General features: G+C 32.5%; 1 pseudogene; it reads left to right on the top strand.

Moving 5' to 3' along the window:
• The first annotated feature begins 559 nt into the window (after nucleotides 1–559).
• LOC120226865 overlaps nucleotides 560–15,270 on the top strand; it is a 51,549-nt pseudogene continuing 36,838 nt past the window's right edge.

Below are 15,270 nucleotides of genomic sequence, written 5' to 3'. Positions count from 1 at the left end.
TTGCAATATAGCTTAGAAGGCTAAAGATCTGGGGTGTTTTTGTGCTGTTCATCCTTAACTGAGGAGTCCTCCCAAGAAGACCTTAAATCTCTCATACTTCTATCCTGCTGTGCACATGACAAAACAGGTGTGAGGGGACACAGAGATGCAGGTACTGGCATTTGGAGGTCTGGACCACTCGCACAGAAATAATAAGAGTAAGGGGACCAAGATGGAACATTGAATGTTTCTACCTTTGACCCATTCACAGCTATATATACTACACATGCACATATTATAACCACTTTGACCTGAAAATGTTTCATAAAGGTGGTGAGCAGTCACAATATTTGAAGAAAGGGTTTACAGGAGAGTTATGTGTCAAACTACACTCAAGTTGAAGCAGTTAATCCTAAGAAAATAATTAATATTCATTATTTTTTTTTGTCTCTGAAAATTATTGATACTCTTCACTCATGACTGGATTACTTGCTGATTGGTATTGTTTGACCTGTGAGGTAACCCGAATCTATATTCCCCAAAGAGATTTGAACTCCTGGCTATGATGCCATTTCTAGACATGGTTGATGCAACTTCCCAGTCACAGGTATGATTATGGAAATAATAAATGTTTTCAGAGTAAATCTCTCAAGTCCCAAATACCTTTTTCTGCCCCCAACACATAGTAACAATTTCCTTCTCATGATAATCAGAATTAATTAGTCACATTAGCAGTTCCTCTCTTTATCTACTGGTCTACTGGAATGAAGAACACAAGGGATCAGCTTTTGTTAGTTGAATCTTTATTCTGTCTATTAGTGTAATTATTTTTCCACAGAAACTTGGACCTCCAGTCCAGAAGAAACAAAAGCTGTGAAAATAGGAATCAGAAATTCCCCAGGAGAGGACTTCTCCAGTTGCCTCTTTCTGAGACACATGTATTCTATCTAAAGCAACACAGCATCATATGATGGATATTGAGTCAAAAAGTTTTGAAATCCTCCAGGGTTTCAACGCCAATTCTGAGCTATGCATTAGTCTGGTGGCTTTAGGGCAATGTGCTGTTATATGGTAGACTTGGGAATATAAAGGTCATGTGCTCATTCACCATGAAGTGGATCCAGCTTAGACCAATAGGCTATCCAGGTTATGTTATTCTCACAGCAATGGAAAAGACACAAGAAAGTAGGTAGAAACACATGAGGTCATTTTAGTCTTAGACTTGACTCCCTCACACTATCACTTTTGCCTTGTGCCATTAGCCAAAGTGGAAAGTGGAAGAGTGGAGAAATGAAATCTCTTACAATTAAGGCTGTGTTAAGTATGTGAATTCAACTAAGGGTGAAGACTTTGGGTAATTCTTTACTTTACCACAGTTATTATCTTTAAAAAAATTAATGTTTTATAAATATTTTTTTTAGTCCAAAGAAGAAAAACTTATGTATGGACACCCTCAGATGCATTGATTTACATATCTTTTCTCAATATTTTACCCTAGATACATATAAAATTAACTCTCTCACATCATCAGTAATATTTTATAAATGATTGTAGTTAATAAGTATGTTTTACTCATTTATAATTAATTAAAGACATGGAAGTGATGTAAAATTCAATAAATAAGTTGGCTTCAAGATTCACAATATATTTATAAAAGCAAAATTTAAAACTCTTACAAGCAATTCAAAATTAGTAAAGTTGTATTAAAAGTACCCGAATGTTGACAAGTAGTAAAACAAAAGGAAAATTCAAGCAGAGGGCCATGAACTAAAAATTTTGTCTTAGAAAATCAAGATGGATTTTTGGGACACCTGGATGGCTTAGTTGGTTAAGCGTCTGCTTCAGCTCAGGTCATGATCTCACGGTTCATGAGTATGAGCCATAGAACTCTGTGCTGAGAGCTCAAGCCTGGAGCTTGCTTCAGATTCTGTGCCTCCCTCTCACTCTGCCCCTACCCAGCTCATGATCTGTCTTTCTCTCTATTTCTCAAAAATAAATAAACATTAAAAAAAACAAAAGAAAAAAACATTTCTAAAAGACAACAGGAATTAAACCAGAGAAAAGAAAAAGGAGTCAAATTTTAGGTAGTGAGAAAAATCTGATGCTCTAATAGAAACAAATATATTCTATTTGTTTACTAAATTGATGTCTTATATCAAGAAAAAATTAAAATATGTTTGGTTAAGGGTGGTTCTACCAGTCTAAGATGAATAAAAATATAACTATTTAAACATTCTAATATGTATTCATAACAATACCATTATTCTTTTTTATAAGTTATTTTAAAGTAGCTTCATTCTGGAGTTTTCTTAATTTTTTTCTGTGTTTGCCAGAGGTAGGCGTTACACAAGATTTAGTGAATAATCACTAAATCAAGAGCAGGTAGCATCTTCACGACTATTGGCAAATGAACAAAGGCCCTAACTACAACATATAGAGGTGATGATTCTCCAATTCCCTGGTTGGAAATTTGGGGAATACACAAATAAGTAGAAATAAGAACAGAACATTAACACTTAAACTCATTTAAACTCTAATAAACTGAAAGAATGTTTTAGTCTAAGATTATAAAAAGAGACTTATAAACAAAACAAAAGAATATGAGTCATTTTAAATACTATAAACTTATTGTTGCTCATAGAAAAAACATAACATCTCTTTCAATAATGGCAAGATATTCAAAAAGAAAATGAAAAGTCATTTAAAAGTTCATTCAAACTTATTTGTGCAATAATAGTATTATCAACATAATATTACACGCTGACAACTGATTTGGAAAACGTGGGCATAATTTCAAAAATTAATTCAACTAATATTTTCCCTATGTTCTCTGGGAAATGATTGAGATTGCATTTGCTTTATATATATAGAATAAATATGACTTTTACTAACATAAATAGGACCTAAATATTTCTATTAATATTTGGTCTTTCTTTCAAAAAAGGATTAATGAACTTAATAAATCTACTCTGAAAATGTCCCAAAATGCTGAAGTTTCTGACACAACAGATAATTATGTTCTGATAGGCCCTCCAAAATGAAACAGATTATGTGATCTTCAAATGAATAAGACATAAGTTTTATCATAAATATACAGAATAACTAAATATACAGAGTGGCTGTAAAAAACTACAAACATCAATTATATTATAGTCATTTATATTCAATGTGAAATCCAGAAAAGAAGGTTAATTATTTTGTTGGGAATCCCCTTTCAAGTTATACAAGAGGACAATTTTAATTATTGAGTATCTCACTGTTATACTATCTGAGGACATAGCATTGTGAAATAGACACTTATTTTCAGCAGACATCATTCATCATTGTCACATTCAGCTCTGATCAATATATTTATTTTTTTATTACTTAGGTGTTAGTTTACATTATTTCCCAATTTTCCCTGGGTAATCATTTAAAACAATAGTCAAAACCTAAAAGGATAATTATTTTAAAAACTATTTAAACAGCAACCATAATTTAGGACAAATGAGTTGCAGCAGCAATTCTTGCCTCTAGAGACTAGGCTCCAAAATGACCCCATATGCCATCAAACAAATTGCATAAAGATACGAGCTGAGAATAAGTTGCTCTTAACCTTGAATGTGAGAACAATTTTGCATATCCATAATTGTCAATATGATACCCTTCAGGATACACTGGTATCTCTGGGCAGAGAGCCAATAAGCCTTATGTTCAGTTATATGTGAGCCAGCTGGGTATCTGACAGGTACATTGTGGTGGTGAACTGCCCTCATCTACACTCCTTAGCTCTCCAGTGACTTTGTTGTTGGGAGATGCTTCCTAGGGGAACAGGTCATGAAAGAGATGAGTAAGGCATAACACATGTACCTTCTTGTGTTGAGGGCACCACTAGAGCCCAAAGATAATGTTCCAAAAATATATATATATGTATGTATGCATGTATGCATATGTATATGACAGTTCTTCAAGTCCTTGTATATGTTTTATTTTGGGAGAAGGCCACTCCCTGATTATCCCTTTAAATAGATGTACTTAACAGTTAGTCTAAAATATGCCACTGTGGGACCTTAGAGAACAGGACTAATATGGTCTTCATGTTGGATCAAGGCTACCATTAGAATGTAGGATCCATTCCTAAAAGTTTCCTTAAACACCTAAGTTTTCTGAAACCAAATAAACTGATATGCTAGCCTTATTGCTTCAAGTGCTATCAATAATCACAGAGTGTTTACTGGAAGAACGACGCCCAAATGATTTGATAAGCCCATCTCAAAAGTAACTATTATTGTCAAAAACCATGCCTAGTGAAACTATAAAGGCAATAGACTTACTTAATATTTTACCAGGGATAGTGGTCTCATGTATTTTGTCCAATGGGAAGATTAATTTTCTACTCTAGATATCATGAAGATACTGTAAGGAAATGCACATTCATATATTACTGGTAGAAATTGATAGTTGTGGGGCGCCTGGGTCGTTTAGTAGTTTAAGTGTCCGACTTTCGCTTAGGTCATGATCTCGCGGTTCGTGGGTTCGAGCCCCGCGTCGGGCTCTGTGCTGACTGCCAGCTCAGAGCCTGGACCCTGTTTCAGAGTCTGTGACTCCCTCTCTCTCTGATCCTCCCCTGCTCACGCTGTCTCTCTCTCTCTCCTAGAAATAAATAAAAAACATAAAAAAAAAGAAATTGATAGTTGTACAAATTCTATAAAAAGAAATTTGGTAATATCTAAAAAAAAAAAGCCTATTGATTTATCCCTATTGATAGATTTAATAGAAATCTCTCCTTTAGGGATCTCCTCCTAAGATATCCTATGAAAATCGAAATAGCACATGCCCCAGGCTATTATTATTGTCCTATTTGTAAAAAAAAAAAAAAATTGGAAACAAAATGTTTATCTACAAGGACTAGCTGAAGAAACATCCATGGAATGGAGTACTATGTATCCCTAAAAAGAATCTATAGATTAATCCACAAAAATATTTTAAATATGCACAAGAAAGTGATTATTATATTACCTTTTTTATGAAGGGGTTAAGATGACTATATAAAAGAGGTAGATCTATTCACCTATACATATGTATAATAAATGCCTATATTTTATAAATGGAGTAGAAACAAAAATATAATGAAAATTACTATCCAAAGAGTAGAAGTAAAGATATTTCTTAGCCCAAAGGGGAAAGAAATTGAAGGTACAGTTCTCTGGTTGTATCTTGTTTTACAGATTACACCTTAAAGCCTTGTGATTGCTTTTAAATAATTATTAAAAAATTAAATATAAATTAATGAAAAACCTATGAGTAGAAAACAAAATTAAATTATATATCAATTTAATGGTTTAACTATACAATAATTGTTTTGTATGATCTTAAAGGAATAATGTAACTGTACATCCTTACTGGGATATATCAAGGTTATAAAGAGCTGAAAAGAAATATCAAATAATATTCAATAACATTTGTGGTAATATACTGGCATTATTAACTTTAAGATTTATATGTGCATATATATACATATATTAAATAGGTACAGAGATACATACATGCTAAATCAAAAACAAGTAATGTATTAATTAATGTCTTTAGGAAATAAGATTATGAGTAAGAAAAAAGATAAAAAATAAAAGGAAAAAGCTTTGGTAAAAACTCAATACTGTTAAATTTTAATTACAAATAGAATATGAACTATTAATATGTTTATATTCTCTTCCACAATATAATATATATTTATTTTCTGACTATTAAACTGAAAGGCCTAGAACCAACAATCAAACCAAATACAAAGAATCCACACTATAATCCTCTAAATAATACTTCTTAATAAAGTCAAAACTTCTTGCAGAAAGTTTAGATTCCACTCTCTGATAAGAACTATACAATATAAGCCTGGAATTATCTTCATATCAAAAATTAACAAGAAAAAAATGATCAACTGTTAGAGTTCTGTTGGAAAGTGATGGGTGTTAAAGTAAAAGAGGCTCCACCAGTTGAAAACAGTATGATTTAAACATCAAGAACTACACTGATTGCTATGAACACCTCAAATATGTTCTACAAAAACCATGCACTCATAATAATTAAAATAATTTCATTGATTACCTTTGGAAGTTGCTAGGACAAAATTCCTTATTCTGAAAACTTTTACATAACAGGAAAAAATGAACCATTTATCCTTCCTTTGGTGTATAGATGTATTTAAGGGTAACCAAATAGTTGATAAGTAAACTTTTATGGAAGAATTACAGCTAATACATTCAGAAAAAAAAAGTTATGTTGAAATAACACAATTTTGCATCCCTGAATGAAGTAATGGGTGTTGCCAATGATCTTGAATGGCCATTAACACTTTAAGTGAAAAGTTGACAAAGAATTTTATAATAGAGAAATTACAAAATGAGAGATATCTGCATCCTGAACCTCATAAGATATTCTTGATTAAAAAAATCAAACTTGAGCTTGTTTAAACCGTTTTGTCTAATCACTTTATATGAAACATAAAAAAGAAATGTATTAAATGATATAAGGATGCAATTAGCTAAATTCCAAATGTGGAAAATTATATAATACAAATGAAACAAAAATAAAGGACAATACAAAAGATGAAGGGATTTTATAGACTAAAAGAGACCATGATATATAAAATAAATGAAGCATGTGGTTCTTTTTTTGATCTTTATATAAAAAAGATACAATTATTTAAAAATACATTTATGAGACAAATGGATACTTGTGAATGAAGGGACATTAGGTTATATTAAAGAAATATTTTCCTTTTTGGGTATAATAATGTGATTCAGGTTATGTATTTTTTAAAAAACATGAGTATTTTTAAAAATGCATTCTTTTGTAAGGGTAAAATGTTTATGATGTCTGTATTTCCTTTAAAATAATCTGTCTTAGAGAGTGAGGGAAATTTGGGTGTAATATCCCACCCACCCATTTCCACACCTTGCTAATGGAGAGGAACTCAGACTCAGCTACTTCAGAAATTTGTAGATGAAGTTCTCAAGTTGGAAAAGCTGAAGCTATTTGGCATTAAAATTAATTACTGTTTATTTTTAGACTACGTTGTTTTTCTGATATTCAAATATTTTATGATCATGGAAAGATGCAAAAGGCTCCTAGAAATCAATTGATGATTGACTTTTTACAGAAAGATAGGGATTTGATCAAGGACATAAGCAAAGATTAAGAACTTTCTCAGACTTGGTAATAAGATTAAGAAGTAAGAAAAAATATAACACACAGCATGGGATGAGATGATATGGAAAATTCCCAGATGAAAAGAAATAAAACAAAACAAATAAAATAAAACAAATAAATGAATTAAGATCATATGAGAAAATGTTGTCTAATGATAGGATTTATACATCTTTATCTGCTCTTTAGTGAAGAAAACATGGACAGTGAAATCATCTTCCATTCCACTCTCTGTATTCTTTTTATTTTAATACACTTTGCATTTTATGACACATGCCATACAATGTTTTTGTTATTTTCACTGCCAAATTTGAGTTCTGTCATTGTGAACACGTTGTACTATCATCTTCATAAAAATTTCTTAAAGAACACCAACGCAATGCTATCTAAAGCTGCATCTGTGTAAATGTGCATTCTGCTACGTGGTGGTGGAAGCTACAATATGAGGAATGAGGAGCTCTATATCTTAACCATTCTTGCACATGATAGCAGTGACACATTTCACAGTACAGTGCTAGCCAACATATTTGCTATACTTTAATCATGAAATACTAAGATTCTTTCAAAAGTGTATACTTTAAAACTTTCTACAGAAAAATGTTTAAGGGTTGGGTTGATTTTTTGAACAAAATCTAACACTATTAGAGTTTAACATTGAAGCAGACTTCATTTTTTTTAAGTTTATGTATTTAGTTTTGAGAAAGAGAGCACAGGCACACACAAGTGACGGGTGAGGAGCAGAGAGAAAGAGAGAGAGAGAGAGAGAGAGACAGAATCCAAAGCAGTCTCCAGATTGAGCTGTCAGCACAGAGCCCAAAGCAGGGCTCCAATGCATCTAGGAGATCATGACCTGAACTGTAAGATCATGACCTGAACGAGAAGTCTGACCCTCAACCAACTGAGCCACATAGGTGCCCTGAAGAAGGCTTCATTCTTGAAAATCCAATTAATTCCTAAGTATCGTTACAGTGTATAAATAGAGTAGCAACCAAAATATCTAAGTCTTTACTTTGTTTCCTCTAACCTCTGGCACACACAGACACTAAGACTTTACCAGAGGTCACTTCAAAGTAAAAAAGGGATTCCCCATACTAAGTTTAGGAATAGACCCTGAAACAGTTCAATTATTGTGCACAGAGAAAGGGAGGATTTTATTATTTTGTTATATGTGCTAAATTTTGTCTTTAGAAAAAAATAGGTACATCAAGGTATAGATATAAAAAGGCATAATACAAGTATAAAATAAGTACATCAAAAAGTGAGTTTGGATTCAACTGCACTAGCCATAGGACACATTGTTTAGTTACTGTTACTGATTTTCTTCCTCCTAATTTGTAGACAAAATTTTAAGAATACCAAAAATATGTAAAACCAAAAAAAATAACTTGAAGAAATCAATTTGAGAATTCTTAAAGTTACATAGACACTTCTGTAAATAACAGATGCTAAAACAGTAATAAATTGCCCAGGCAAAACTTTGTGATAATCTTCAAAATCTGTCAAAACTGTGCAATATCAAATATGTGTTGTAACAAATTTGAAAAACAGTTTATAAACATGAATTTTTGGTAGAATCTGGGAAATAGGCAATTTAGGAACCTTATAATTTATTAAACTGATATTCAAAGACTTTCTCTTAGAGCAGTTTTAGGTTTACAGCACAGGAAGTGGACATAACAGGGTAGTATCGCTGCTCTAAAATTTACACTGATTTTTCATTAATTTGCTGAATTTATTTTCATTCACTTGACCTAGAGCCCATGTGCAGTGTATTCTCTGATAGAGAAGCCATTGTAGGCGGTCTGCTGTGATTAACTGTGGCTATGTTTCTGAGATTGTATACAGTAGGTACTTAAAATAGTGAATACATTAATAAGTAAGTGATTAATATTGCAAAGAAAACAGATTTTAAGTGACCCACTTTTACGCTGAAAATCAATGTAATTACTGCACCAAAGGTGACAAGAAAGCTTCAAATCTAATCCCAGGTGTGAGAGGATGAAGTAACTATGGCAGCCTGAGAAATACTGCCAGGCCCGTGTTAAATCTTTCTCTTTTTTCCTTAGGGTAATCATTCTGGATTGCTTAAGTATCATTTTAATTCAAAAGCTCATCTTTGACATATTATTAATCAGAGTTCTGAGGAAAACAGAGAGAAAAAAATCTTACATGTGACAGCTGCTCACCATTTGAAGATATCAATTATATTTGTCCCACAGGATTTTATAAGCTAAACATTCCAAGTCCCCTCAAGTATTTCATATGTCACAGTTTTACTTGACTCCATGAGATCGTTATTGTCTATCTTTCTAAAAATATGACTCTCAGAGCTGCACATATCATTTCAAATGTGACTGACCAGTATGTTTGAAGCATTACTCCTCTATTTAACTGTTTTTCTTTTAATGCATCTTTGTGTTTATTTTTTTTTCTGTATTCCCTCTACAATCCCTTAATAGCGATAGTGGTTTACTCTGAACTTATACCCAATTGGATTCTACACATTTTTTCACAAGGGTTTTTCTCAAAGTTGCAGTACTCTACATCTCTATAGAATGTTATAATAAAAAAAAGTCAATTTGCATTTATTCCTTTAAAAAGTTATTTATTAATATCAACTCAGTACTTGCTATGTTACCAGTTCTATGTTAGACACTAGAACAGCAGAAACAAACAGATGAACACTCTTGTCTTAATATTAATTACTTCTTAGCAAGTGAAGCATATAATATTTAATTGAAACATAATAAATTACAAATGTTGATAAGTAAGCAAACAATGCTCTGAGAGAAATATCAATAGTAGATACTCAATTTAAGTATGACACTTACATAAGACGTAAAGGAGGCGATATTTTCCTTATAATATAAACAAGACCTTTGAGGTTGTGGCAGGAAAATAAAATGTCCACAAATTCGTTGACACTTTTCATATTAGGAAGTAGTGATATTTCTTCATTTTGATTCTGGGAGATCCTGACTGCCTTGACCAATAAAATGTATTAGAACTGAATCTGCTGGTTTTGAGACACTAGCTTTAAAGGTTTACCTTCCACTTCTGATCTCTTTGAACACTGTTGGAGCCCTGAGTAGCCATGTGCAAATAGCTTGCTAGTGGAAAAGCCCTGAAATTGTAGGAAGAGGAAAAACGGGTTACCTGAGACCAGCCTTTCCTCCGTAAGGTACCAGGTTTGTAAATGAAGCATCTTGAAACCTTTATTAAAAATTTTTTTTAAAAATGTTTTATGTATTTTTGAGAGAGAGAGAGACAGCATGAGCAGGAGAGGGTCAGAAAGAGAGGGAGACACAGAATCCAAAGACAGGCTCCAGGCTCTGAGCTGTCAGCACAGAGCACGATGCGGGTCCTGAACCCACGAACTGTGAGATCATGACCTGAGCCAAAGTCGTACACTCAACCGACTGAGCCACGCAGGTGCCCCAGCATCTTGACAACTTTAAACTAGATCAGTCACTAACTATATGGCACTGAGCAACCGTATTCCATGCAAGGTGGAGCAGAAGGATTGTCCAACTGAGTACTGCCTAAATCCTGATCTACACAATTGTGATATTTAATAAATGATTACTATTTTAAGCCACTAAGTGTTGGGATATTTTGCTATGCAGTAATAGATACCTAGAATAAAAGTAGAGAATGGAGCTTTCACCAAAGAGGAAATAGTATGTATCCAAATTTCAAGCTGAGAAACATCTTAGCAATGTGAGAAGCTCATGGACCACCAGTATGGCTAGAGCTTCCCTAAGAGAAAGAGCAGTTAGTTATGGCAGAAGAGGCAGGTAGGAGTTAGATCACTTAGGGCCTAAATGTCAGGGAAAATTTATTGGAATTTGTGCCAAGTGTTATGAGAAATAATTGATGTTTATGCATATGGAAGAGCTTTCTAATAATTACTAGACACAGACTAAGTTGGGATAAACAAGACAAGATGAAGACATTTAGGAGGTTGTGGTAGTGGTCTAGTAAAATAAAATAGGGATAACATGGGTATGATGGCAGAAGAAATTAAGGGAAAATTTTGCATTTGAGAGACATTTTGAAATTAAATCTATACCACTTGACTTCACACATAGATTGGATGTAGGGGATGGTAGGAAGGAAAGAAATTAGAGAATTTTTGGATAGAGTAATTTATTAATGTTAGTTAATAGATGCCTTTTTTAAGGTGTAAAATAGGATAGGAAACACACTTTAGAAAAGAAGAACTCAAAAGAGTTCCATTTAGACTATATTTAATTCATTCAATAGCAAAATCAGAAATAAAGCTGGATATTAGAATACTGGTACTATCCAGGGAGTGATCTAGACAAAGATTTTATGCTAGGAACTAATCAGCAATTAAATGAAGTTAAATCTCAATAAAACATTGATATCTCCTAGGGAATGGTATATGGAAAGAGGAGGAGAGGAACAAGAAACAAACTCTAAGGAATTCCAATATTACAAATATAGATAAGGAAAGGTGATTTTGCAAAGGAAACTGAAAATGAAGGAACAGTGAAGTGGGAGCAAAATTAACAGTGATAACATGAAAGACAATTTTATTGTGGTTTTGAAAAAGTGTTGAAAGCAGGTAAAAGATCTGAAAAGAAAAGACAGAAATGCATCTATTAAATTTATCAACATTAAAGACAGTGGTCTGATACCAATGAATAGGCTGTAAAGGGGGGAGTAAAAGTCAGATATTGCTTACATGAATATTAAATGGTTTTTGAGACAATCTATAATAGGAGAGATCATGTGTAAAAAGCCCTTTCTTGGATCTAAAAGGGAAAAGACAAATATAGCAGGGTCTGGATATGAGGTTGAGGACTCATTGGTATTTTTCAATGGAGGCGTGTCTAGGGCACATTGTCATGCTAATTATGATGATACATTACAAAAGAAGCTGAAAAATGAAAGTGAGAAGGCCATTGGTACAGTGAAATTCTTGAGATGGTGGAAGAGTACAGAATCTATAGCACACTTAGAGGTATTGAAGAGTGACAGACTTCAACTGATATAACAAAGTAGGACCAAAGAAGTAGACTAGTCCAAGTATAAGAAATTTTGGTTGGTTGGTTGATTGATTGATTGATTGATTGCAGATAGGGGGAAGAGAACATTTTTGGTGGTTTCTACTTTTTCAATGAAACATAAAACAAAATCATCTGCTAAGACTGAGGATAGAGGAAACATGTAAATTTTTGTATGAAAGGAAGATATAAACAATCATCACTGGGATTAAAATAGAAGAAGTTATAGAGAAGTATATTAGGATTGCTAATAACCATTATGTGCCATTGTCTTGTTTTGTGTTTTTTACAATTTTTTTTAGTGTTTATTTCTTTTTGAGAGACAGAAAGAGAGAAAGCAAGCTCACAAGAGCAAATGGGGGAGGGGCAGTGAGAGAGGGAGACAGAATCTGAAGCAGGCTCCAGGCTCTGAGCTGTCAGCACAGAGCCCAACACGGGGCTTGAACCCATGAACCGTGAGATCATCACTTGAGCCAAAGTCAGGCACTTAAGCAACTGAGCCACCCAGGTGCACCAGTCTTGTTTGCAGTTTTGAAAAACCTTGTATATAAGATTTACCTCCACTTTTATATTATGTTTTCCTGAACAAGATATCTGTGTTTTCACTGAAACTATCAATAAATAGGATATCTGGGTGGCCCAGTCGGTTAGGTGTTTGACTCTTGATTTCAAATCAGGTCATTATTTCAACATATGTAAAGTGTACATTTTGGTAAGTTTTGACATATGTATGCACATGAAATCATCATCACAATCAAGATAATAAATATATCAATCATCCCCAAAAGCTTTCTTGTGGCCTTAATGATCTCCCTCCCATTCTTCATAACACTTACCAAATAACATGGATATATATTTTGCCTCCCTAGATTTGTTTGCATTTTCTATCTGGAATTTTGCATAAATGAAGCATAAATTATGATTTTTATGCTTTCTTTCACTCAACATAATTATTTTGAGATTCATCTATATGGTGTGTACATTAATAGTTCATTCTCTTTTATTTCAGAATAGTATTTCATTGTCTGGATATACCTCAGTCAGTTTGTCCATTCACTGTGAAGGACATTTGGATTACTTTCTGGTTTGGGCCATCACAAATGAAATTACATTGACCATCATTGTATAAGTTTTTACATAAACATAATCTTCAATTACGTAGGGTAGAGAGGTACAAGAGTGTGACTGCAGCTTTGTGAGGTAAGATTGTATTTAATTTTATAAGAATCAATTGTCATATTGCATTCCATAGTTATTATTCTATTTTATATTCCTAGTAGCACTATATGAGAGATACAAGTTTCTTCATATTTTTGCCAGTATTTAGTATTGTCATGTTTGTGTACTAATGTATGTATACGTATAATATGTAGTGTATACGTATATATAATTCTAAAATATGTGTAGTGCTTTCTAATGATGATTTTAATTTGTATTATTCTAAAAGCTAATGATGTAACTTTGTTTTATATACTTATTTGCCATCTATATATGTTCTTTGATGAAATGTCTGTTTATGTCTTTCATAATTGTATTCTACTGTTCAGTTTTGAGAGTTATTTATATATTCCGGATATAATATTTTGTTAGTAATATGATTTGCAAATGTGTTCTTCCAGTTTGTGGTTTGTGTTTTCATCCTTTAACAGAATATTTCACAGAGCAAAATTTTTAATTTTTAATTTCTCTTTGGGATATTTTAAGCTATAAATGTAATTTTTATATAGTTACAAAATTATTTTGATTATCTAATTCAATTTTGATATGATTGGATAGTTTGTGTCTTTCATGGAATTTAATCTATTTAATCTAAGTTGTCAAAATTGCATAAATTTGTCCATATCATTTCCTTGCACTTAAATGTCTGTGGAGTCTGTAGAATGTCGCCTCTTTCATTACTAGATATTGGTTATTTTTCTGTCAATATTGTTAGGTTTTGATCATTTTAATGATATTTTCAACAAAAGATGGCTTTTGTTTCATTGATTTTTTGCAAGTTATTTTATTCATTTTAATAGAAAGAGGAAGAGAGAGGAAGCTGGGGAGAGGCATAGAGAGAAGGAGAAAGAGAGAATCCCAAGCAGGTTCTGTATTGTCAGCACAAGCCTGATCCAGGTCTCAAACTCACAAACTGTGAGATCATGACCCCAGCTGAAGTCAATAGTCAGACACTTAACTGAATGAGCCACCCAGGTGTCCCTTCATTGATTCTTAAAACTATTTTTAAATTTTAAAGTTCACTGATTTCTTATTTTCTCTTTGCTTTGATTTGCTTTGCTTTTGCTCTTTTTTTTATACTTCCTTGAGGTGGAAGCTTAGATTCTTGATCTGATATTATTCTTATTATTTATCATAAATATTAAATGTAAATATTAAATGTTATCATTTTCCCTCTTAGTACTACATTAACTACATTCCACAAACTTTGATATGTTCTATTTACACTTTCATACTAGTTGATGTAATTCTTTTTATTTGCCTTGAGGCTTCTTTTTCATCCATGAATTATTTAAAAGTATGCTATTTAATTTCCCGGTGTTCAAAAAGTTCTTTTTTCTTTAATTATGTTGTTGTTATTGATTTTTCATTTGTTTCCAATATGGTGAGAAAATATATTCTGTATATTACAATTATTTTAAATTTCTCAGGGTTTGTTTTATGACACTTGGTATGATTTATCTTGTTTAATATTTCATGGGAACTTGTAAAGAATGTATATTTTGCTACTACTTAGTCAAATGTTTTATGAAAGCCAGTTATTCTCTTGGTTGATGGTGCTATTCAGTTCTAAACCCTTGATGGTTTTCTGTTTAGTGGTATTAGCAATTTCTGAGAGAGCAGTTTTTCCTCAACTGTAATATGGATTTGTTTATTTCTTCTTTTTATCAGTTTTATCAGTTTTTGCTTCAAATATTCTGAGGCTTTGTTGTTGGTACATGTCTTTTGGTGGATTGTCTTATTTTTATCTATATTTGATCTATTTTCTGTCCCTGGTAAGGTATGCATCCTATCTGTGATCGATATTTTTTATTAATTCCTCTATGTTTTAGCATTTTACACCATATTTTCTTTTTTA

The sequence above is a fragment of the Hyaena hyaena genome, unplaced genomic scaffold, assembly GCF_003009895.1.
Source record: "Hyaena hyaena isolate Hyena2069 unplaced genomic scaffold, ASM300989v1 scaffold_1866, whole genome shotgun sequence".
NCBI classification, from domain to species: Eukaryota; Metazoa; Chordata; class Mammalia; order Carnivora; family Hyaenidae; genus Hyaena; species Hyaena hyaena.
This window is presented reverse-complemented; position numbering and strand designations above follow the sequence as displayed.